The sequence below is a fragment of the Coccinella septempunctata genome, chromosome 3 (assembly GCF_907165205.1).
Source record: "Coccinella septempunctata chromosome 3, icCocSept1.1, whole genome shotgun sequence".
Classification (NCBI taxonomy): domain Eukaryota; kingdom Metazoa; phylum Arthropoda; class Insecta; order Coleoptera; family Coccinellidae; genus Coccinella; species Coccinella septempunctata.
In genome coordinates, this window is record NC_058191.1 from 41,149,641 (window position 1) to 41,173,954 (window position 24,314).

At 38.3% G+C, this 24,314-nt stretch overlaps 1 protein-coding gene across 2 annotated transcripts in view; it reads left to right on the plus strand.

Moving 5' to 3' along the window:
* The window catches only part of LOC123309846, a 211,947-nt gene that overhangs the window by 36,547 nt on the left and 151,086 nt on the right, over positions 1-24,314 (plus strand). For both annotated transcript variants that reach the window (XM_044893132.1, XM_044893133.1), the window contains exon 2: positions 18,350-18,403. The gene's annotated coding sequence lies outside the window, so the exon portion shown is untranslated. The remainder of the gene's footprint in view (positions 1-18,349; positions 18,404-24,314) is intronic.

A 24,314-nucleotide genomic window follows, 5' to 3' on the forward strand; every position in this document is an offset into this window, starting at 1 on the left:
ACACCTAACAACATTTTCCAAAATGTAATAGTTTCCCAAACTCATCTGATGAATAATCATGTTGCATTCGTTGAAGAAAACGATGTTGTTCTGCTTCAAGCAAGAGTGGAACCAAATTTTTGCAGCCAATTCAATCGATTCAGAGTTTGTATGAATTCTAGATGTCAATAGCGTGTCTCTCATCTTTGGGATCATATTGAAATTTTCGAATGGCGTGTTTTTCGAAGCATTCATCCCATGTTCTCCCATCCACCTTTCATTACTGCCAAACAACTCACCCACAAAAGTTCGAATTTCGTTTCGAAGTCAGCGTTTTCTCATATAATCTGAAAACTGTTGGTACGCCTCGAAAAGTCCCTGCACAAGCTTGATATACGTAAGGTATTCAGGATTCATTTCAATTCTTTTCCAGTCCGGATCGTTCTACTAATTACTCTCGGTATTTCCATAGTTTCACGCTGTAATTAAAAAATAATCTTTCACCGTTAGGCCCTAAAACAGAGGAGTAATGATAGTAAACCGTGTGCAGGTTTGGATGAGTGGTCGTTCAGGATTTTTCTAGAATATATACCTGGAATCATGCCCTGAAACACGTTGCAAACAATGGGATGGAACAGGAAGAAGGGCTATGTTTAATAACTGTTCAGGACGAAACATAATACGAGGTTTATTGCAGTATGTTCTTCTTTTTGCCATTATGAAATTTTTCGCGTATTACTCTAGTATAAAATGGAACGAATATGGAAAATAGTGAAATAGTTTTATGATATGATGTATCTAGATGGGGATTTCACAAACGCAAAATTTAGACAATACTCGAATTTGAGGCCGACCTTTTTTATTGGAGCATTGAGAGTAGGTACACGAAAACTTATATACTGCAGAAATTTCGTCACAGATTCTTGATACAAAACTAGGAGACCCTATTTTCGATTTTGGCCAGGAAGTCCCTCTTTTGGAGCCACACTCCCTAAAAATAGTCTTTTCTCTTCATCACAGAATCCATCATATGAAAATCACTGGATTTACTACACTGGAGTTTTATGATATGCGAAATCTCAATGTGGTGCCTATTTTGGCCTGAGTGTCTTTGAAACCACCAAAAATCAACTGTTTATTCGAATTCTTTGCTCCGTTAGAAAGCCCATTCAATTGAAAATCTTTCTTGTCTCCTGCAAATTTATCGTGAAACCCAAGATTATGGAGATAAATCGTAAAAACTGATTAACAAGAAGAGTTCCATTCGAATCTGAGCATTCAATCACATCTCAAGATTTCTCACAAAAACCTCGCGTTTTGTCAAAAAATTGCAAGAGACCAACAAGTTTTTCGATTGAATTTTGTTACCTCTGTCGAAATCACCTCGTTGGGACGTTATTCCTTCCGTTCTTTTCATCACCGAGTGTTTGATATGTCCCGCTTCATTCTCTTCGACATTCGAAGGATGTAGCGAGAAAATTCTCTGTTCTGAGAGCTGCAGAAATATGTCTCGATCGAAAATCCGAAGAGTCGAGCAATTTTATTTCTCCCCCTTTATTTATTCAAGCAGAAAGCAACCGCCGCCTGCCGCAGTCGAGAAAGAAACGAAAACAAAACAGTTTTCTCTATTTGCACGGGACTTATCACATTCCTAACAAGCAAGAACTTTCCACGAGTCATTTCGGAAGGATGGGAATCCGACATTCGGAAAAATCACCCCTGGTTTGTCTGGATATATTATTCATTGTCTGGCTAGGAAAAATGGAAGAATTGTAAGGAGTGTCCGGAGAGTTATGACAACCGAAGAAGTTCTCGAATCGTACTCAAAGGCAACATACAGATGGAAGGAATTTTCTGATCGAACTTCCCAGAAACAGGGTGTTTCAACATTCTGTGCAATAATTTGAGGCGTACCTATATCCCTGATTAATTTTCAGGATAGGAAAGCTATCCAAAGGTGTTTTGTTTTTGCAGGACAACGACCCTGCACACAAATCTCATGTTGCCATGCGAAAATTCGTGATTTACGGTTTGAATTACTAGAACACCCCACTTATTCACCATTTTTGGCTCCATCTGACTATCATCTCTTTCCTCAACTGAAAAAAGGTTTAAAAGGTCGTAAATTCTCTTCCAACGACGAGGTAATAAAAGCTGTGGAGGTCTGGTTTGCAGAGCAAGAAGAAAATTTTTTTTTTAAAGGTCTAGAGACGTTGCAGGTTCGCTATAATAAATGTATCCAATTAAGAGGAGAATATGTTGAGTACAAAAATATTTTGACATTGAAATTTTGTTTGGTTCTATAGTAGGCTAAGAATTTTTCAGTATATCCTCGTATGCCTTTGTTGAGTTATCTGTATATGTAAAATTCTCAAAAGATTACCATTTTTGTACAGAAAAATCTAACCCACAGTTTCATAATAAATTTCAAAGCCTTCTTGCGCCTTCTGAAAATGAAATCGATGGTCCTATTGATCCTACATCTTATAATCACTTCCAAAATTTGACCCCTGTCATAAGAACGGTTTGAAAGAGAATTCAGTACTGAATTTAGCAAAGTGGCAAGCGAATTTCATACAACATTTCAAAGCATTATTCGGAGTTATTCGCTAGTTGGTCCTCCACAGCGTGGACTGATCACAATATCGCCTCCGGGGACATTCGGATCAATTTTTCTGTTCTATCCTCAATTCCCGTTCCTCCATTTTGCTCCCTCGGGATGCCACGCTCAGCTGTCCCATCGAATAGTTATTTACACAATTATTTATACGGTTCAATTATTTCCTTCCAGTCGGATGCTCTCCGACAACACTCATCCCCCGGCTACAATGGTGGGAGTTGTAGAATGTTTAAAGTTCTTTTTATCGGACAACTGGCGTAACGAAAGGGGACGTTTTCATTACCCGATAGTGGACTCGAAACGAAAATTGCTCAGATTCTCCGGGGAGTTTTCAGTGTATGTGGAAAAACTACGAAGTCGCCACTTTTAAGAATTGATTTCGGAAGGGTTGAGTTGTTCGGCGAATGGTTCGAAGCATTCTTGTAGTCGAGGACTTTATTCTAGATGTTGAACTGAACTTTGGGTATGGAAAAAAGTTTCGATGTTCATTGATCGCTAGACGTAAAGAATTAATGAAGAACATTATTGGACTGTATAAAAGACAAATATTTTAACAGTAGATTCTAATTCTAGGGGTCCAAAGAAACACCTTTTTCCTTTGCCATTTTTTTCGATTCATCCATGATAAAAAGATATAGCTATTTCAAGTTTCCATGATGAGCTGTGGAAAAACTTAATTACCTTCAAAATAACTAGCTAAACCTGTGACACTACACATCTGTGGATCTCTCAAACAGAGTAGTATTCAGCCAAAGTACCCAATTTTTCAAATTCCACAGATATTTTTTAATTTTTCAACATCAAATTACTCGAAAACGGCGCATTATACAATAAAATATAAAGAATACTTTTATTTTACAAAACGTCCAAATATTCTTTGGAGAGCGTCCAACTTAGTTTCAAGAGTTGGGTTCTTTGAATTTTCGGTTTTTTTCGGTACGTAATGGTCATAATGAGGAAACTGGAAGACGTGGGTGATATCTTCTATTCGAAAAAAATTCAATAAATGAATGAAAACCCATATTCCAAAATTCATTTCATTCCATAAAACCGTTTGTGAGATAGAACTAAAAATAACATTTCTTTAAGATTTTTCAACAGCCTGTATCTTTTGAATCGAGCCGAATAAAAAAAAATGGTATAAGAAAAAAGTGTTTCTTTTGACCTCAAGAATCTACTGCTAAAATATTTGTACGAGTCAAAGACTCCCCATACAGTGGCGTACCGACATAGTTCGGGGCCTGGGGCGGCTTTTGATGAGGGGGCCCTATAGAATATATTTAAAGATGAAACTTTTCCTCAAAATTTTTTGAAGGTTAGTTTTAATGCATCGTGATGAACACCCCACATAGTAACACTAATAAGTCTTTTCACTGTCACTCAAAAAGTTTCGATAACAAATATAAATTACTATCAAGCACAATGAAGGTAGCAGACAACAGACATAAATAGGTATGTTTATAATGATTTTTAATTTTAAAATTACATAATATATTTTACTCTGAAATTACATAGTTATATGTTGTACAGTAACGAGTGAAAACAAGACATACAAATTTCAATGAATAGTAAAAACAAAGAACATATTAAAATGTTTTTTTGCGAGACTTGACTTCTGAAAATTGTTGGATTAATTCGTCAAAATTGACATGTTTTGCAACGTCATTTTCAATCGATAGTATGGCCAAGCTTGCTAAACGAGACTGGCTCATTGTGGAACGGAGATAGTTTTTGATCAATTTCAGTTTTGAGAAACTCCTCTCACAAGAAGCCACGGACACACAAATCGTAAGAAACAGTTTGAGTGCCTCTGTTATGTTTGGCAGTGATTCACGAAAGTCCATTTCAATAATGAACTTCAGCATTTGTAGTGATGTCCATGTGGCTGCATCATCAATTTTTATGCCAGAAGCCTTCAGATGCCTTCTGAGCCTCTTCACTTCTGGCAACATTTCGTCTTCCTCTAAATCATTGTGAGTAGCTGTGAACTGATGTATATGGGTTATTATCGTTTCATCATTTGATCTCACCAAGTTTTCTGAGTGCACAACAGCACTCAACTGTTCATATACATCGTTCATCGATGTTAGTCTTTTTTCCAGTTCTACATGAAACTTGTCAATACACTCTAACATAGATCGCTTCAATTCTTGCTGTGGAGTCAAACCTGCATCCTGAGCATTTTCTCCTTGCATCATCTTTTTGACTCGCTTGCGATTTCTACTTTCGATGTCAATGTTCATTTCACCACAGGTGGTGGTCGCATATTCTAAGGATTTATTCACAAGTTCTTCCCGACTCTCTTCTACAAAAAAAAAGCGAAAAGGACCCTCTGTCTCGGGATGAACAGACGCCTCAGCTCGCTTAACCGTTTTTGTCCGTGCGCATTGTACTTGCGCAAGCTTTGAGTGAAAGCTGCCCAGTGGACTGTATTTTGAATGTTGACGGAACAATAACTAACTAACCATTTGTATAATGTGGAGGTCTTTGCCGTCATGGGGCCTGATAAGTTATTTAAATTTTTTTTTAAAATATGTTTGGTTTTTTTTTGCCCATCATTTGGGGGCCTATGCTGGTGCGGGGCCTGGGGCGGACCGCCCCACCGCCCCCCCCTACGGTACGCTACTGTCCCCATATAGATCAGATTCTGCTTATTTTTTATGAGATCAACTCAAAAATATCACGCGATCGACAGTTTGAGCACCCCTGCACTAGAAAAACGCTAAAAAATCAGCCTTCCCCCACCCCGCCGATCGGAAACGTTAAATCCTCGCCCGCCTGCTTCGCAACACCTCACCCCTACCAACGCCGCCGAATTTTCAATAATGACAGGCGTAATCAAAACCGATGTCTGCCATCAATATTTTAATAATGTTTTAGTTTTAGAAACTTTAAAAAAAATTGAAGAAAAATCCTATGATCCGTTTTCCCTTACCGTCTAATAGGCCACACACCTTGTGACAACCTGTATGGTACCTAACCCTAAAACATTATTGCAAAAATAATAAGGAATGAATACAATAATGAGGATAAATTCAGATGCATACCACCCGCTGATATGAATACATCAACAAGTGTTACGATCTGATAGTAACTAAAAATAACATTTTTTTATGATTTTTCAACAGCCTGTATCTTTTGAACCGAGCCGAATAAAAAAAAATGGTATAAAAAAAAGTGTTTTTTTTGACCTCAAGAATCTACTGTTAAAATATTCGTACAAGTCAAAGACCCCCCGTGTAGATCAGATTCGGCTTATTTTTTATGAAATCAACACAAAAATCCCTTGATATGGCCAGTTTGAGCACCTCTGCATTAGATAAACGCTCAAAAATCAGCCTTCCCCCTCCCCGCCGATCGGAAACGTTAAATCCTCGCCCGCCTGCTTCGTAACACCTCACCCCTACCAACGCCGCCGAATTTTCAATAATGACGGGCGTAATGAAAACCGATGTCTGCCATCAATCGCGTCCCTTGTACCGGATCTCGTTATTCGCAATGTTTATTCTGGGCTTATCTTCCGTATTTCTTCACATCGACGACGCCGGGGTTGCGTCCCCCGACGTCGCCGTCGTAAATACGACGATCGATGACTTCGCCGCCCCGTTGATAGGGCACATTCGGGGCCCCCGAACAAAACACACACATCCGCACGAGGCCGGCGAGGCACAAAAATCCACTTCGGCATGCACGACCAAACGGCACTCGAGCGTGAACTGAAATCGGGCATGGCTTCACCTGATGAAGCGGGCTAATCTGCCATGATCCCCCGTATCGCCGTGGGGTCGGTGGCTGGTTGGATCAAATGTTTCCGGGAGTTATGGATGAGCATTTTTACGCGGCTTTATACAGCGAGAGCTGCGTGGGGATGGAGGTAGAAAACAAAGATTCGGAAAGAGTCGTACAGGGTTAGAAAGGGTGAGTTTTTGACTCGTACCAATATTTTAACAGTAGACTCTTGAGGTCGAAAGAAACACTTTTTTCCTATACCATTTTTACCGATTCGGCCCTGATAAAAAGATATAGTTATTTTAAGTTTTCATAATGAGCCTTGCCACCCCTGAAGAAATAAAATTCCCTTTATAATAACAAGCTAAATCTATGACAGTACACATCTGTGGATTTTTTAAAGAGAGTTGCATTCAGCCAAAGTACCCAATTTTCCAATGGCTGGACAATGAATGGTTCAGTACCAAGTTCATCGGATTAGATGCATCAGGTCACTTAAAATGGCTATATCTTTTCATCAGGGCCGAATCGAAAAAAATGGTATGGGAAGCAAGTATTTCTTTTGACCTCAAGAATCTACTGTTGAAGTATTTGTTTGAGTCAAAGACTCACCCTTTTATTCGCATTAACAGGAGGGGTATTTACCTCAAACAACGGGTTCGGGATATTTATACACCTCAATTACACATGTAATAACGTCTGGTACCAAAAAGACAGAGTAGCAATCAACGACGACATAAAACAGTAGAATTTTCATCCAACATCCAACAATCATCTCGCATATTACAGATGCAACATGCAAGAGACAGTTTCCACGCTCGGAATCTGAGACCGCACGTAGCAAAAAAAAAACCCTAACCTGCCCTCTCCGGGATAACGGAAACCACACCGATAATTCAATTTGAGGACTCTTACAGAACGTGTGCTACGTGGTTGCGAGTAAAGCGTTTTTTGTGCATTTTCTGCTTTCGTAAAACGGCTTCCTTTACGGCCGCGAAAGGGAACCGCCTTTGAATTATTCCCCTCAGCCGACTTCAAAAAAGAAGACATGTTCCTTAGTCTCGCGAACGGCGAGCGGAATAAGAAAACATCCCACCTGCAGCGATTCGGGATTTTCTGTTATTCTATTATGTCCGTTTTGTCGCCGAGGAGTACCAGTCGCCGGGAATGATGACTGGTTATTTTTTCGTGCATTTTAGTTGGGGAGATGAAGATATATGTGGTTAATTACATATTGAAAAGTTTATATTCTCTTAATCTGACAATTTAAGCGTGACGAAAATGTGTGGGAGCGCGCTAAAGTTGCAAATAAAAAACGTCACGTGTATACTTCATTCAAATTTATTTTAGCAGTCGGTTGGCCATGCAATAATTTTCTCAAGTTTTTGTAACTAGAACGAAGTTAGGTTGGCACTCATGAAATGTCGTTAATGTCATAACGCCGTTGCCACAACTAATATCAATTTTTATTACGAAAATGACGAAAGTGATTGAAAAAAGAGACAGGGTTTCAGGAAGTGCTATTTAGAATTCAGGTCCGCTCATTCAAATGGTTATACCCTGATATTCTGAAATCCTCAATACGTCAGACGGTAGCGAACATATTCAATGTAAAGAATTTATATAATGTTTTACCTGAATCTAAACGACTTATATTTCAGCTGGATATTTCCACAATCAGAAAAATTGTGAATGAAGAGGATGACAAAGAATTTCCTTCTATTGGGAGACCCAAAAAGTGGTGGCATTTGAGAATTTTATGTTTGACTGAATTAATGCGAAAGTTTACTACAGGATTTTCGATAAATTTCATCGGAGAATGAGTTTCCTAAAATGGATTTTTCTATTTTTCATTTGACTTGTCCTATACATTGTTAATGTCTTAAGGTACCAATAAATACCTAATTATTATAATTGTATCAATGTTTTAAGATGAATAGCCACAAAATACGCGCCAGTTGTCCTGTTAATTGCTTATTCATGTGAAATTTTTGTTCAAAGGTGAAGTTCATCTTAACTCGAAACATCCTTCAATTTCTTTTTACTTATATTGATGCAAGATGATTTTTGTTGAAGAATTTAACATTCTTGTAATTATCTGTTGATTTCTTCGGGAGATACCCATTCCCAACCACTGCATCATATGCATTTCATCTTCGGGTTAATATTTTTGAAATCTACAAATGATGTTAGCCAAAGAAGATAACGAACATTGACTCTCCTCAAGCTAGTGCATATTATGATATTATACTGATCTCTTGTATTTTCCATGTAAATAACTGGATTTGGTAAGCCTTCAATCAGTTTGTATAAACTTCAATTATGTTCGTCACATATTTTCCGAAGAGATTCGACATTGTGATAAACTACGTAATAACAGAAACTTTTACATAGAACGGGCCACATAGCGTTGATTTAAAACCCAAAAATGTTTTGACAAGCTTCATAACCCCACATTTTCGTACTATACAGAGTGAAATGTGTCAAATTTCCATGGCCAACCGACTGCTAAAATAAAAGTGAATGAAGTATACATTCTCGAGCGCGGTGGCGTTTTTTCTTATTTTGAAGCTAATGATTCAAGAATAACGGAAAAAATATAATCTGACAGTTTTAGCAAGCCGAAACAATAAAAATTGGCCATAAAGATCACAAAAATCAGTTTTTTTGAATTATCACCTTCCCTGTGCTTCAAATCTTTTTCGTATCCATCATAAAAGTTGTAGAGCATAACATTTTCTACAAATTTTGTCCCAAGTAATTTTTTCTACGTTTAAATGTTTTTGATATATATGGCGATTAATGCGAGGTGTTTAGCGATACATGCTGAAGCGAAAATTCACTCGTTGGAAAATAGTACATTCTAAGGTTCAGTCACAGACAATACTAAAATTTTCGTGACTAATTTCGAAATTGTCATCATAGAAATACCTTGTCATTTTGACAATTGTAGATTAGACTGGGATTCTACATTGACCATAGATAAACACTATAGATGGGAAACTCTTAGATAAAATTTTGTTACGAAGAAAAGCGCCATCTCTTAAACGTCAGCAGACTAATCTCGATTAATTTGTCGAGAGCGCTCTTTACGCTTTGATAAGGTAATTTTATTTCATTTTATTTGGAGACAACTATGTAACAAATAATACTCTGAGTTCATACATACAATTTATTAGATGAAATGTTCACATATGATAATTGAAAAACAATAGAATATATGATTGATAAACAAACAGAAAACAGTTAAATGAAACTTATCTATCTTTTATGAGCTGAAATACTTAAAATTTGGACAAGATATCAAGCGCTTCATGAGAAAATCATACTTCTTCTTTGGTACTACATCCTACGTAATCAGAAAAGATTTGTTCTTCGAATTCCTAATAGTCCGGCTTCTGAAGAATTATGCCAACCATAACTCTATAAGGAACCATAAGAACAGGCAATTTTTTCTCTCTTCTTTCACTTTTACTCGTTGCTCTTGAATTTAGGTACACAACAATATTTCTTCCCAACGAAAACTTGTAATAAAATGAACAAACAAACTTGAAATCGAATGTTGATCATTTGACATATCAATTTCACACACAAGCGCAGAATCAAAGATTAACTAGTCTATGCTACAAAGTCACTCTAGTTCATGCGCAGAATTAGCAGCGTAGGAAACTCACATTTTTTCATATTAATTCGCTGACCTTTCAGAGATGGCAGCAGTTCACTCGGTTCACGTCATTACAGAGGGAGTTTCACCCCCCTGACATTGACCTTGCCCTTTCGCATGTGTGGCTAAGCTTCTCGCCCTTATCGCCCTCTAACTCGAGAACGGTTAAGTGTATGTAAAATTACTTCAGACAAAAGTTGTGTAGAATTTTATTATCTACAACTTTCATAATGAATACGAAAACGATTAGAGGTACTGGGAGGGAAATATTCGATAAAAGCATTTTTATCATCTTCAAAGTGTCAGATTAAGAAAACCCCCCTTGATTAGTGTCAGATTAATGGGTCAACACGTCTACAACACTCTAATTAACCATCTGTATGAAAATCTATCACCCTCGAGTATGTACAAGTAACGATTTTTTGAGGGTAGCAGGCGTCGAAACAACATTTACTTCATGATTTGAAACAGTGCCATGGGCTAACCTTCACAGAGACGTGACGATAAAGGAAAAACCATCCAGTAAACATTAACTACGATGCTGAGTAGACGAGGAGATTGGAAACTGGAACCTAAGGAAAAGTTGAGAAAAAAAAACTCTTTATTGACTTTCGTTACCCGATGTTTTTTCTAACGAACCCAAAATGACGTCAGGCAGTTAACAAATACTCGTAACGCGAATCCTTATTTCGTTCATGATTTCTTTCGAAGGTAGTGCAAATAGTAAGAATATTACTACATGTCTCCTCTATTGGCTGACCCAGAAGTTGACAAAAGCAGTGATTCCAACCTTGATGAAATCCGAAAATGATGCGGTTATAAAAGTGTCATCAAAATTATTCGATGCGGTTCAGCAAATATTTTCCAACTCCCCTGAGGAATTTCGACCATATATAGGCGCATAAAAGGAAAGCGAAAAGACGCGGACTGGCCCCAGAGGCACAAAGGATCGCCAGATTGGGTCGGAGATCTTCGAACGCTCGCTGAAAATGGAATGTTTGGTTTTCCCATTGTTTGCCAGCATTAGTTATGCGTTATGAATTCTGGCTAGTTCGTCCTGATTGAGATAACTCTGTGTGAGCATCGACGGGACTTCCTCATTAATTTCTATGAGGATCCTTCATGTTGTATCTGGAAAAGTTCTTGCTTCAGTTTTTTGGGAAGAGAGAGAGGAGAAAAGACGCGGAACGCCATTCAAAGGTGTTTTTTTTTTGTAGGACAGCGCCCCTGCACACAAATCTCATGTTGCCATGCGGAAAATTCGTGATTTAGGGTTTGAATTACTAGAACACCCCCCTTATTCACCAGATTTGGCTCCATCGGATTATCATCTCTTTCCTTAACTGAAAAAAAGCTTAAAAGGTCGAAAATTTTCTTTCAACGAGGAGGTAATAAGAGCTGTGGAGGTCTGGTTTGCAGAGCAAGTAGAAACTAGTCTAGAGACTTTGCAGGTTCGCCAAAAAACTGAAGCAAGAACTTTTCCAGCAGATTTTTGGATACGGAACTTCTTAGGTCTTGGAAAACAAGAGTGTCGCCATTCCATTGATTGTTGCTTTGTTTCTGGATCTTAGAAATGTACCCAAGTCTCTCTCAAGTAACAATTCGGTTTGATCAGTCTATATCGTTTTCAAATCGAGCACATATCGAACGCGATGTTCCCTTGTACGCTTCTGATCAACATTCAAACATTTGGGGGTCCATTTTGCAGCAATTTTCCTCATGTCTAAATTGACGTGAACTATATTATGAACGCGTTCGTATTGAATATTCAGTGCTTCAGATATCCGTTTTAGCCCAATTCGACGGTCTGATAAAATTATGTCATGAACTGCATCGATATTTTCGGGGACTGACACAGAAACTGGCCTTCCCGATCGGTCATCATCTTCAATGAAAAATTGACCTCTGTTGAAGCTTGCAATCAAATTTCACACGGTCGCATACGAAGGACATTGATTACCAAGGATATTAAGCATATCTTCGTAAATCTGCTTACCTCTTAACACTCTTAAATACAGGTACTTGAAGATGGCTCGAGACTCCAATTTTTCAATTCTCACAATTTCGGTGGACTTCTTCTTTCTTTTAATTTATTGCGTAACTCTGGTTCACTCTTCTGACCTCAAACTTCACACTGACACTTCTAATGAGTTATTGTTCGTTGCTATGGTAACGCAATATTTTTTTTATGCATGAAACTGGTCTAGGCTAATTAGGGATTAATACATCCTCGTTTAATCAACTAAAGGGGTATTTTCTCATAGATTTTCCACAAACATTTGTAACAAATGGAATAAAAATAAAAAATATGGTTCGTAGAATTCGCTCTCGAGTGATTTGTTCGAAAATATTTGTCGTAAAAACTGAAAGATCAAAATCAACCAACTGTTTACTTCTGTGGACTGATAATGCCAATAAAATAAATCCATATCCACCTTTCAAACTGTATTCCGTCTTCATTATCTGCTCGAAGCCGTATCCAAACGAGTTAACTGAAAATAATCAACTTACAATAATTGGATTCGATTCGTCAAATTCTCTAAAGCTCTTGTATTATCTAGAGAGCAATGACATCAATGTAGAGAGCATCTATTAGAAATATCAATTAATTCGTCGACTGAATCTAATGGGTATACCTGAAATTAGGTTGGAAAATTAAATGGTGTCTTTTATTTGGAAAAATAGGACGAAAAATTTGTATGAAGATCTATATCTGAAAGTCTCTCAAATCCAAGTGATATGAAAGGAAAACTATATTAAATTTTCAAGGTAAGTTTCGAAATTATTTAGGCATTTTTTTTCGTGTTTCGTGCATTATATTTATGGTTTCATCCATAGACTAATAATTTATTTACTATCAGACTATGGTTTCATCACAGAACAAATTAGTTGTTGAGGCGTTCTGTGATGAAACCATAGTCTAATAATAAATAATTAGTCTATGGATGAAACCATAAACATAATGCACGAAACACGAAAAAAAAACGCCTGAATAATGTCCAAACTCACCTTGAAAATTCAGTATAAATTTTCTTTTATATCACTTGGATTTGAGAGCCGGGGACATTCCAAGGATTGTGAAATGATGAAAGCAACCTAAAGGCACAAATAAATAAAAAAAATACGTTTCCATTGAAAGAATTTTTTCTATTATTCACAAGGTTGGCAAACGTTCCTGGATACGTCCATTGTGAATATATCCACGACCACAGAATAAACTCCCTGCTGACGTTTCTTGCAAATAGAGGTTTACGTCAGTTTGATAAAAGTGACAACGATAACAGATATTTATAGAATTGATTTCCTTTTGGTATTTTCAAGGCAAATCGGCTTATCGATTTGCTCTCCTACTAATACTGCTTGTTTTTGGCTGAAACGATCTTTGTACGAGTTTCAAGAGACAATGAACATGTTTCTCAATCACAATGGCATCATAGGGTGGATGAAGTAAAAACTTTGAAATACTGGTAGTGGTTGATGTACCTCTTTGTGTTAAAATCTTGTAATTTCGTCTATATTCCCCTGTTACCACTTTCATTGTTGATATTTCGCGAATAGTGTAGCACATCAGTATCCGAGTGAACGAGAAGCCAATTCCCAATTATCGGAAATCGAAAAATCCCCCTCACCTGAACAGTTCCAACCCTCCGAAGCCAATTTAAACTGGAAAAAATAGCTGATTAAAAGCTCACCGTCCGAAAGTTGGGAGAGCTTTTTGTTGTATAGGTTTACAGGTTCATCGACTACTCGCCGACTTCGTGTGCCACTAAAGCAAGCTCAGATTAACGCGTTGCCCGGATTACCAAAACCCCGCCGACCCCTTTCCCTATCTCTTCCGGCATCCCTGCAACAAGAGCCTGGCGGTAAGCCGCCAGAGACCGCTGCGGTCGCCGCCGCCGTCGGACAATCTATTGTCGAAAACGGTGGATTTTTTCCTTCTTTCCGGTGTTTATTTGAGACGGCGGTTTTATACGGCCGGTCCGGATCCACACGGCGCACTTGACACGAAAAACTCCGGGCTTATCACTCAATCAACATGAGAAATCTATTGGAACCTCGAAGCCGCGGGGAAAACCTCGGCTTTGTGTGATCTCTTGGTTATTTCATGAGTATCCCTTCGATTTCCCAACAGTTTCCAGGGGACGCTGGCCGTTCAGCGGGATCGATTCTATCGGGGTGGAATTTATTTTCTCGATAACGTCCTGTGTATTCGGTCGATTTGAAGTTGGACTAGGAAAAACGGATTTAATTGGGCTATTAATGGACGTAAAAACCCCCTGAGTCATCCTTGCCACGCAAGGCTAAATCTGGAATGAATTGAGTGGTCATCTTTCCATTGAAATCGCCAAAAACTGTTCCAGAAGTTCTGCATACTGGATAAAACTGAAAGAAAGGGCGTGGAGAATAAGCGGATGCTGTTCATTCGATAAAATTATAATAGCAATTGAAGCTTCGAATTATATTCTTCATGGAGTTCGATGCAGCCGTTCGGTCTTGACGATTATTCCATAGATTACATCTTTCTGAAAATTTTTTGATGGAAATGTGTACATAGTCTGAAAGAGCAACTCCTCTAGTTAAAAATCTGAAGATTTTTTGTAGCTCGATGCAGCTGTTCGATCTTGACAATTATTTAATCATCTTTTTGTTTAACCTGAAGCGCCTCAGAGCAAGAACCTGTTCAAAGTTTATCACGGAACTTCAATATGCAGACGACTGCACACTTATCGCTAGCAGCCCAGAGGATCTACAGATAATGCTGGACACCTATAAACATACATATCTACGAAGCTTTGGGCCTTAGACTCAATATCGACAAAACCAAAATCCTGGTAAGTCTGCCAGAAAGCCTTCAAACACATATCAGTCTGGAGAATGAAACTCTAGAACAGGTCGAGCAGTTCAAATACTTGGGAAGCTTCATAAATACTAGGGCTAACCTAGACACGGAACTACACAACCCTATCAGTTCTGCATCACGGGCATTCTGGAAGCTAGAGTGTTTCAAAATCACGACCTCAATCTGAAGACCAAGACAGCTGTTTACAAAGCAGTCGTCCTCCCAACGCTTCTTTATGGAAGCGAAAGCTGGACGCCCTACAGGCGACATATTAAACAGCTTGAACAAACGCAACAACGTCATCTAAGACAAATAATGCACATCAGATGGTTCCACAAAGTTTAGAATGCAGAAGTCTTGCAACGCGCGAGTTGTACAACAATTGAGACTCAAGTAACAAGGGCCCGACTCAGATGGAGCGGCCACATTTTGAGGATGCAAGACGCAAGACTCCCCAAAATAGCTCTCTATGGCGAATTCACAGAGGGAGTCCGAAAACCAGGAGGCCAGTATAAGCGGTTTAAGTATATACTATATCAATCCCTAAAATCAGTTAATGCCAATCATAACTGGGAACAACTAGCGTTGGACAGGTCACAGTGGAGGTCTTTGGAACACAGTTATAATGGAGACTCGAGAAGAATACAGCGGCGGTCAGATCTGGTTGGTGACTATCCATGCTCTGAGTGTGGAAGGATCTGCAGGTCACGGTTGGGTCTCTTCAGTCACAGGAGGGCACACAGTCGCAACTAGCCCTAAGAAATTACAAGTCTGTTCGCACCTTTAATTTTTTTGTTGTTGTCTTCTTTTTGTAGATTTATTCCCGGTAACGGGATACAGCAACGAATGGAATGAGATTTTTCCTCAATGAAACTAACCGTAGATGGAAATGTGATACATATTCTGAAAGAGCAACACTTCTAGTAATAAATCTGAAGATTTCATGGAGCTCGATGCAGTCGTTCTGTCTTGACGATCATTTAATTGATTCACTGTTCAAGTCGTTCATCATATGTTTCTGCAAATGGCCATCAAATTAATATTTAAAGTCTTCTGGACCTAATAACACATGTGGAACACGAGATGGCGCTCACATCACTTTAGTCGCTTCGTTTCCTATCTTCCTAACTCCATAATCTTTGATCATGCTTCATTATGATACAGCTAAAATTACGCTCCATTCCAATCTCTCTCTAGGATCGAAACACCCTTCAATTAGGTACAGTTTACACAAAACGTTGCTCTTTCCAATAATAAGGATTACTTACGTTAGCAAAGAACACGAGCTTCATCTCTGAAAGGGCCATCCGAACAATGAGGAGCATTTCAGTTTACGCATAGACCCGGAAATATTTATGGAATATTCTTCCTTCTGGCTTCGTGCAGTTCTGATCGGGGAGAAATGGAAATAACGAGGAGAGAGAGGCTACCCCATTTCACTGCTCCTTCAGCCTTTCATTGAATGGCGCGTATCAGGCAGTAGAAAATTGTGTTCGTTACTTTTGGAGGAATTCAAGTGTCAGTCCGCTCATTATGTCTGCTTAGACTTGTTAATTTCGTATGCGACGTATGCTTCAATCGAAGAGCGTTCAAAAATCACGTAACGATTCCTCGTGAAAAACTTGAGCAGGCTCAAGTCTCGTCAGTATTCATAATATTCCTCACAGTTTATGTTTTGGGATATGCAGACTTCAAAAAACCTACAAAAAATATCTGACATCGTGACAAATTTCATGAAAGGATGTGTGTTTTGATCATAGACCTATTATATTATATTAAAAATAAATTATATGTTTCTGATATGGTTCGGACAGTTGGTTTCGACCCACCCTGTATTCATTACAACCTGCGAATTGCACTGAGATTGTCGAATCCAAGAACACTGTGTGTTCCAACAAAATATTACACCAATAATTCAAAAGTCCACCATATATCCGTGTTAATTTACTCCATTTTCTCACTCAATATCAAACTGCGAAAAAAAAATAATTATGGTCCTTCCGAAGGGCCAAGCGACCGTTCATCAAGGCAAGTGGAGGCAATAACCGATATTTATGGGGGTCGCAGAGGCTGAGTATACGTGTAGCCACTAAGAGTATATATCTTCATGATATTTATCAGTGACATATATCGTATAGTGCGGACAAAAAGTTCGCACTTGCCTGAAAATTTTTTCCACCTTACTCTTGGTTTTGTATACGTGTCGACGTGTTTGTGAAAATGGCGTTTATTTCCTGCAGTTTGGTAGCTTGTACGGGGGTTAAAATAACATTCTATGGAGAAGGAAGATATGTAAATCATCTGTCATGTCAGGAGCATCACTTATTGTTCAGTGTACGTTACCATAGCAACGAACAATAACTGATTAGAAGTGTCAGTGTGAAGTTTGACGTCGAAAAGTAAACCAAAGTTATGCAATAAATTAAAAGAAACAAGATGTCCACAGAAATTGTGATAATCGAAAAATTGGAGTATCTAGCCATCATCATGTACCTGTATTTAAAAGGTTCAAGAGGTAAGCAGATTTACGAAGATATGCTTAATACCCTTGGTGATCAATGTCCTTCGTATGCGACCGTGAAAAATTGGACTGCAAGCTTCAAAAGAGGTCAATTTTCCATTGATGACCGATTGGGTCATCGAAAATATCGATGTAGTTCATGACATGATTTTATCAGACCGTCGAATTGGTCTAAAACGGATATCCGAAGCACTGAATATTTCATACGAACGCGTTCATCATAGAGTTCACGTCAATTTGGACATGCGAAAAATTGCTGCAAAATGGATGCCCAAATGTTTGAATATAGACCAAAAGTGTGCAAGGGTAGAAGTATCGCGTTCGATCTGTGCTCGATTTGAGAACGATGTAGACTTCTCAAACTGGATTGTTACTATGGATGAGACTTGGGTACATTTTTACGATCCATAAACAACGCAACAATCGATGGAATCTCTGGTTCTCCAGACCTAAGAAATTTCGAGTCCAAAAATCTGCTGGAAAAATTCTTGCTTCAGTTTTTTGGGATTGCCATGGAGTATTCATGATTACTATTTGACATAACTGACCACTCTACAGGAAAAAATTGAAGAGAAAAGAGGCGAAAAGCTATCCAAAGGTGTTTTGTTTTTGCGGGACAACGCCCTTGCACACGAATCTCATATTGCCATGCAAAAATTCGTGATTTAGGGTTTGAATTACTAGAACACCCCCCTTATTCACCTGATTTGGCTTAATCCGCGTATCATCTATTTCCTGAACTGAAAAAAACTTTAAAAGGTCGTAAATTTTCATCCAACGAGGAGGTAATTTATGCTGTGGAGGTCTGGTTTGCAGAGCAGGAAGAAACATTTTTTTTGAACGGTCTAAAGACGTTGCAGGTTCGCTGTGATAAATGTATCCTAAGAATTTTTCAATACATCCTCGTATTTTATGGTAATTTTTGTTTTACAATGCATTATAGCATTGAAAACATCGATATCTTGATAACTTAGAGTAATTTTTCCTTCATTTCAGGAAAAATCTGAGTGGAAATTGTCGAAACACAAATGACTCCGGCAATTCAGTGAGGTAAGTCCATTCATTTACTTTCTTAATACGATAATGATTGAAAAAGTACGTATTATCTCTACTTTCGTTGTAGCTGAGAGTGGGATTCTTCTGCAAGTAAAATGAAAAAAGTACAATTTTCCATTTTTCTAAAATTGCAAATTTCAATCCCATAGAAGAAAGTCCAGTGGATCCAGATCCGGTGATCTGGGTGGCCTCTCAGTAGTAATAATCTTGTACTTTCATCTGATCAATACAGTTACGCCGGTTTAGAATGCCGTTAAGGTAAAATGAATACTCGTCCGAAAAACAGATATCAAACATGTAGTTTCGATTAGCGTTAATCATTCAGTTCCTGAACCAATCGTATCTTATTATGATGGGATTTATGTTTTTTAAGGATTCTCATGATTTTCGTGCTTGAAACACCAGATAAATCAGACATTTCCTAGTACTAAGGATAGAATTCATTGCTACATGACCTAAGACAGCCACGTCCCTCGCTTCATCTCTTTGATGCACCTCCTTTTTGTTTCTGAATGAACCAATAGCGTCAGTTCAGGTTGTTCAGTGCAAGATTCAGTCTGTATAAGCAATCTATGACGCTATAACCAAATCTCTCCAAGGGAGGCGTTCAAACAAGACCAAAACTGACGAATTTTACGACGTCTGTGGACTTTTACAACCAGTCCGAGATTGAGCAATCATAAAAACGGAATTAAGATTCTCGCTTCCACGTGGGACCAGACTAAATCTTGAAGGCCATTATGGCGATCCATGAAACATCATCATCTCGCCTAATTTCTCGCTCTCCCCCGGTCTATTTCGTACGAAAGACGCCAGGGATATGCTGTCGATTTGAGGGGGAGTCAATCCGTCTTGTATCCGTTTCCCATTCATGTCTGCTTATTTCCTGAGACGTACAAACGGATGGATGCGTCTGTTGAAGTCTCCAGGGATCGAGGAATATCGAATATGATTCCATACAAATCGGCTGTATTCGAAGGTGTTGAAACATTGCAGTTTTTACGATTTGTATCAATCATCAATCAAGTCTTCAGATGACTGATCACGTTCAGAAAATCGAAATAAAGTAGGAAGGATTGTTTTAAGCTTAGTCCTGGTTTCCAGAGATCGCTGAAAGAATCTCCCACAATTTGTATTGGATTCGAGATCCATCTGCGAGACAACAAAGCTACTCGCATAGTGGAAATATGTTCTTTTTTCAAGATTCTTAGCCTACTATAGAACCAAACAAAATTTCAATGTCAAAATATTTTATTACTCAACATATTCTCCTCTTAATTGGATACATTTATTACAGCGAACTTGCAACGTCTCTAGACCTTTCAAAAAAATGTTTCTTCTTGCACTGCAAACCAGACCTCTACAGCTTTCATTACCTCCTTGTTGGAAGAAAATTTACGACCTTTTGAACTTTTTTTCAGTTGAGGAAAGAGATGATAGTCGCATAGAGCCAAATCTGGTGAGTAAGGGGGGTGTTCTAGTAATTCAAACCCTAAATCCCGAATTTTTTGCATGGCAACAAGAGATTTGTGTGCAGGGTCGTTGTCTTGCAAAAACAAAACACCTTTGGATAGCTTTCCGAGTCTTTTCTCTTCAATTTTTTCCTGTACAGTGGTCAGTTATGTCGAATAGTAATCTCCGGTTATTGTTCTACCCTTATCCAAAAAATCAATCATGACTACCCCATGGAAATCTCAAAAAACTGAAGCAAGAACTTTTCCAGCAGATCTTTGGACTTGAAACTTCTTAGGTCTTGGAGAACCAGAGTGTCGCCACATTCCATCGATTGTTGCTTTGTTTCTGGATCATAGAAATGTACCCAAGTCTCATCCATATTAACAATTCGCTTTAAGAAGTCTACATCGTTTTCAAATCGAGCACAGATCGAACGCGATGCTTCTACCCTTGCACACTTTTGGTCAACGTTCAAACATTTGGGGATCCCTTTTGCAGCAATTTTTCTCATGTCCAAATTGACGTGAACTATGTGATGAACGCGTTCGTATGAAATATTCAGTGCTTTAGCCCAATTCGACGGTCTGATAAAATCATGTCATGAACTGCATCGATATTTTCGGGGTCTGATACAGAAACTGGCCTTCCCGATCGGTCATCATCTTCAATGGAATATTCACCTCTTTTGAAGCTTGCAGTCCAATTTTTCACGGTCGCATACGGATATTGATTACCAAGGGTATTAAGCATATCTCCGGCTTAAATCTGCTCACCTCTTAACACTCTTAAATACAGGTACTTGATGATGACTCGATACTCCAATTTTTAGATTTTCACAATTTCGGTGGACATCTTCTTTCTTTTAATTTATTGCGCAACTCTGGTTTACTTTGTTGACCTCAAACTTCACACTGACACTTCTAATGAGTTATTGTTCGTTGCTATGGTAACGCAATATTTTTTTATGTGTGGAACTGGTCTAGGCTAACCAGATATCAATACATCCTCTTACAATCTAATGAAGTATCGAAAAAGAGATACTTGCTCCTAACCTAACAAGAAGCTGGATTTCACGCTATGGTAAGCCAGAAGAGAACGGTATAATACAAAGGCTAGATCTCACATCTTTTCATCATAAAGTCTGGGTCTCACTGACTAGGTACAGTCCATCAGCGAATCTTCCCGATGACGAGAAGATTAAGAAGACAAAAATGGTAAGAAGAAAGGGATCCTCAGAAAGGGAACTCTCTCCCCAAATACTGTTATGAGTATTGTGATCTGAGACGAATCTCTGGTTCTTTAAGAATATGCTACACCTCCTTACTGGATTTTTTAAAACGTCTTCTCAGGAAACACCTTATGAGAATGGGTCTTGAGGAAACTGACGAGTGTGGATTCTATCGAGAAGAGGATGAAACACTAGATCACATGGTGATGCTTGCAGGGACGACCAGGAAGTCTCCTATAAGCTACAGATTCCAACTCACTTGAACATGGCTTCAATGTTGTGCCTCATCCCCAACAGACGGAAGAATTGACAGTCGCGTCAAGGATGGGCATGGTCTTCCTTGGTTGAAGCACCTGGCGATGAGCCAAAAGCATTGAAATAGACCAGATTTTTTTTACTCTGTTCGTTTATCTTATCGAGGAAGAATAGATTTGCTAGCACCTATAAAGGTGAGATTTGAGAGCTCATAAAGATCTGTCGTTGATGAATTAAGACTTCCGCGAAGCTGACCACGTGATTCTTGGTCGAAATGGTCCATTCAAATGAATCACGAGGATGGTGGTGACAAAACCTTGCCTCGAGGCACACTATGAATTATGGCTCACTTGCACAGATCTCAGAAAACCACAAGGAGATAGCTCATTCAGAGGAGACTGGTCCAAGGTCTTGGGTCATTGATCCTAATATCTCGGCGTATTTAGAACGTCCTCTGTAAGGTTTGGCGATCCGTAATGGATAAAACCTTCAAACCTAAGGTATCCGATGAGTGAATACTCATTCGTAGTATTCACATTGCTGAAATACGAGCTCTGCAACGTGTTTGGAGATTTTTCATGATGTAAATGAGCAGGACGATCGCACATAATATGTCCCTGGATCGATTATCCCTTCTGAATAGGGACCGATTCAACGTAAACTCACCACCAAGTGCGAAACTCGAGACCGACAGCAGCTCTGGCCACATCGATTCAACACGCAACGTATACCCGCAATTACTAATGAAAATCTCCCCCTCCAGACCTTTTAGATGAATATACGCATTTCAAGGATTAACCTCAAATGTTTGAAGCGAGAGTTTGGGTTGAAACAAACGTATGCTTAACGAAGCTAATATCATATTTCACATAGCTGCGGCGTTTTCCTGCTCTAATTAGAACAACATCCAGTGTTATGGAAAATAATCTATCCTACCATCTCTGCCCGGCTGCTCTGTTTGACATATCCGCAGGATCCTCCATTTGAATTACGATTCATTTCGAATTCGTCATGGCATGCATGCCGGATGGTGGGAAGTTGATAGTGCCCACTTGTAGCCCCCTCACGTCAGATTTGACGCGTTTGATGGGGGTAGTTAGACTTTTGCTTTATTGGCAACCTTTGCATTTCCTCGCATTCATTGGTATACTTCATTCACTTTTATTTTAGTAGTCGGTTGGCCATGGAGATTTGACACATTTCACTCTGTATAGTACGTAAATGTGGGGTTATGAAGCTTGTCAAAACATTTTTGGGTTTTAAATCAACGCTATGTTGCCCGTTCTACGTAAAAGTTTCTGTTATTACGTATTTTATCACTATGTCGAATCTCTTCGGAAAATATGTGACGAACATAATTGAAGTTTATACAAACTCATTGAAGTCATACCAAATCCAGTTATTTGCATGGAAAATACAAGAGATCAGTATATCAGAATATGCACTAGCTTGAGGAGATGTTCGTTATCTTCTTTGGCTTACATCATTTGTAGATTTCAAAAATATTAACTCAAAGATGAAATGCATATGATGCAGTGGTTGGTAATGGGTATCTCCCGAAGGAATTAACAGATAACTACAAGAATGTTAAATTCTTCAACAAAAAATCTTGCATCAATATAAGTAAAATGAATTTAAGGAAGTTTCAAGTTAAGATGAACTTCACCTTTGAACAAAAATTTCACATGAATAAACAAGTAACAGGGCAACTTGCGCGTATTTGTGGCTATTCATCTTAATACATTGATGTAATAATAATAATTATAGGTATTTATTAGTACCTTAAGACATTTACATTGTGTAGGACAAGTCAAATGAAAAATAGAAAAATCCATTTTAGGGAACTTATTATTCTCCAATGACATTTATCGAAAATCCTGTAGTAAACTTTTCGCATTAATTCACTCAAACATAAAATTCTCAAATGCCACCACTTTTTTGGGTCTCCCAATAGAAGGAAATTCTTGTCATCCTCTTCATTCACAATCTTTCTGATTGTGGAAATATCCAGCTGAAATATATGTCGTTTAGATTCAGATGAAACATTATATAAATTCTCTTACATTGAATATGTTCTGTCTTTTTTTTCAATCACTTTCGGCATTTTTGTAATAAAAATTGATATTAGTTGTGGCAACGGCGTTATGACATTAACGACATTTCATGAGTGCCAACCTAACTTCGTTCTAGTTACAAAAAATTGAGAAAATTATTTCATGGCCAACCGACTGCTGAAATAAATTTGAATGAAGTATAGATATCACTATTCTCATTTGAATTCTATCAGAATTCTGAGATGCAAGTAAGAATACTGAGACTCAAATCAGAATACTGAAATGAAGTAATTTTTCTGAGATACAACTTGAAGGCATAATTCTGAATTTTATCCCAGAATTTTGATTTCTAGATGAGTATTTTGAGATACAAGTCACAATTCTGAGGTAAATGTCAAAATTCTCAATTACAGGTCAAAACAGTTTCTCAGAATTTCGACATTCGTTTACCATTCGGAACTCTGAGATACAAGTGATAAATTCATCCTGGAATTCTGATTTTAGCTCAGTATTTTGAGGTACAAAACAAAATTGTCCCCTAGTTTTTCCTTCTCTTGAAACTCGTTTTTGTTTGTACATTTTCATGGATTGATGAATCCGAATTCTGAGATACCAGTTAAAATTCCGACTTACAAGTCAGAACTCCGAGTTAGACGTTAGAATTCTGGTTTGTATCTTGGAAGTTCTACAAGTTTTCCAGTAGTATCTTAGAAAAATGACTTCACCTCAGTATTCCTACTTGCATCTCAGAATTCTGAGATAAATAACACCGCGCACCTATTAAACTTTTTAGACAGTGTAACGAACTAAATTTATTCAATTTCTTACTTCCTAACAACAAAATCACGTTCAACCCTCTCACTCCCGAAATGTTCTGATGGCGGCCAAAATGGAACCGCCACTAGTTGTGCCT